We start from the raw sequence: 2,475 nt of genomic DNA, 5'->3' as shown, positions 1-2,475 counted from the left end.
CTCTGAGAAATCGTATTGACTTGCTGAGTCAATATTTTATTCTGGGCCAATATGGCATTCAGAGTATCAATTTCAAGAACTCCCTTCTTCTGAGGCGTCCCATTACTCACAGGATTCCTCTCAGAAGTGTACATGAACTGGTTATTAGCAACCATGTCAATGAGTTCTTTAGCTTCTGCAGGTGTTTTCTTTAGGTGAATGACATCTTAGCTAATTCAGATAGACCATCATAGAATATATCCAGGATGGTCCATTCTGAAAGCATGTCAGAAGGACACTTTTTGGTCAGTTCCTTGTATCTCTCCCAAGCTTCATAGAGGGATTCACCTTCTTTTTGTCTGAAGGTTTGAACATCCACTCTAAGCTTACTCAGCTTTTGAGGAGGAAAGAACTTGGCTAAGAAAGCCTTGACCAGCTTATCCCAAGAGTTCAGGCTATCTTTAGGTTGAGAATCCAACCATATTCTAGCTCTATCTCTCATAGCAAAAGGGAAAAGCATGAGCCTGTAGACTTCAGGATCTACTCCATTAGTCTTAACAGTATCATAGATCTACAAGAATTCAGTTAAGAACTGAAAGGGATCTTCAGATGGAAGTCCATGAAACTTGCAGTTTTGTTGCATCAGAGAAACTAATTGAGGTTTAAGCTCAAAATTGTTTGCTCCAATGGTAGGGATGGAGATGCTTCTTCCATGTAAATTGGAATTAGGTGCAGTAAAGTCACCAAGCATCCTCCTTGCATTATTATTATTTTCGGCTGCCATCTCCTTTTCTTGTTTGAAAATTCCTGTAAGGTTGTCTCTGGATTGTTGTATTTTAACTTCTCTTAGTTTCCTCTTCAAAGTCCTTTCAGGTTCAGGGTCTGCTTCAACAAGAATGTTCTTGTCTTTGCTCCTGCTCATATGAAAAAGAAAGGAACAGAAAATAATAATAGGGATCTTTTTTACCACAGTATAGGGGTTCCCTTGTGTGGGTAGAAGAAAAGAAGAGTAGAAGAGAGAAAAGAAAGGAGAATCCAAACAGAAGGGTGAGGATAGGAGCAGTGATTTGAGATGAAGAGAATTGATAGTAAATAAATAAATAAATAGAAGGAGATGAGAGAGAGAATTTCGAAAATTAAATTTTGAAAAAGAGTTAATGATTTTTGAAAATTAAGATAAAATTAAAATTAAAATTAAAAATTGAAACAATTAATTAATTAAAAAGAATTTTTGAAAAAGAGGGAGGTATTTTCGAAAATTAGAGAGGGATAGTTAGTTAGGTAGTTTTGAAAGAGATAAGAAACAAACAAAAAGTTAATTAGTTAGTTGAAACAAATTTTGAAAATCAAATTTTAAAAGATAAGAAGATAAGAAGTTAGAAAAGATATTTGAAAAAGATAAGATAAAAAGATATTTTTGAAAAGATATGATTGAAATTAGTTTTGAAAAAGATTTGATTTTTAAAATCACAATTAATGACTTGATTCACAAGAAATCACAAGATATGATTCTAAAACTTAAAGTTTGAATCTTTCTTAACAAGTAAGTAACAAACTTGAAATTTTTGAATCAAAACATTAATTGTTGATGATATTTTCGAAAATATGATGTAAAACTAAGAAAAAGATTTTTTAAAAAATATTTTTAAAATTTTCGAAAATAAATAAGAAAAATGAAAAAGATATGATTTTTGAAAAAGATTTTGAAAAACATAAGATTTTTAAATTGAAAATTTGATTTTACTCATAAGAAACAATTGAATTTTAAAAATTTTTAAAAAAGTCAATCCAAATTTTCAAAATTTATGAGAGAAAAAAGGAAAGATATTTTTTTGATTTTTGAATTTTTAATGATGAGAGAGAAAAACATGAAAAATGATGCAATGCATGAAAATTTTGGATCTAAACATGTGATGCATGCAAGAACATTATGAATGTCAAGATGAACACCAAGAACACTATGAATGTCAATATGAACATCAAGAACTTATTTTTGAAAAATTTTCAAGAAAAGAAAATATGCAAGACACCAAACTTAGAAATTTTTCATGTATAGACACTTTGAATGCAAGAATGCATATGAAAAACAAGAAAAGACACAAAACAAGAAAACATGAAGATCAAACAAGAAGACTGGCCAAGAACAACTTGAAGATCATGAAGAACACTATGAATGCATGAATTTTCAAAAAAATGCACAAAGAATTTTTAGAAAAAATGCAGTTGACACCAAACTTAAAAATTGACTCAAGACTCAAACAAACAACATAAAATATTTTTTATTTTTATGATTTTATAATTTTTTTTTATTTTTCGAAAATTATTTGAAAGAGAAAAATAAGGATTTCAAAATTTTTAATATGAATTTCAGGAATCTTGTACTCTTAGTCTAAAGCTTCAGTCTAGGAACTAGCCAGCCAAGCTTTAGTATGCTATTACATGCATTGAAGTGATTAGTTGAATCCTCAGTCCAAGAGAATTTAGACATGGCTTTAC

At 30.0% G+C, this 2,475-nt stretch overlaps 1 non-coding gene across 1 annotated transcript; it reads left to right on the top strand.

The window, feature by feature from the left end:
* The first annotated feature begins 259 nt into the window (after window positions 1-259).
* On the top strand, window positions 260-367 carry LOC148576088 (small nucleolar RNA R71). Its single transcript, XR_015904572.1, has one exon. It is a non-coding gene; the product is annotated as a small nucleolar RNA R71 (small nucleolar RNA).
* The last annotated feature ends 2,108 nt before the right edge of the window (window positions 368-2,475 follow it).

Source organism: Arachis ipaensis, chromosome B1, assembly GCF_059453495.1.
Source record: "Arachis ipaensis isolate K30076 ecotype BB chromosome B1, ASM5945349v1, whole genome shotgun sequence".
NCBI classification, from domain to species: Eukaryota; Viridiplantae; Streptophyta; class Magnoliopsida; order Fabales; family Fabaceae; genus Arachis; species Arachis ipaensis.
The sequence above is the reverse complement of the archived record's forward strand: the minus strand, read 5'-3'. Positions and strand labels throughout refer to the sequence as shown.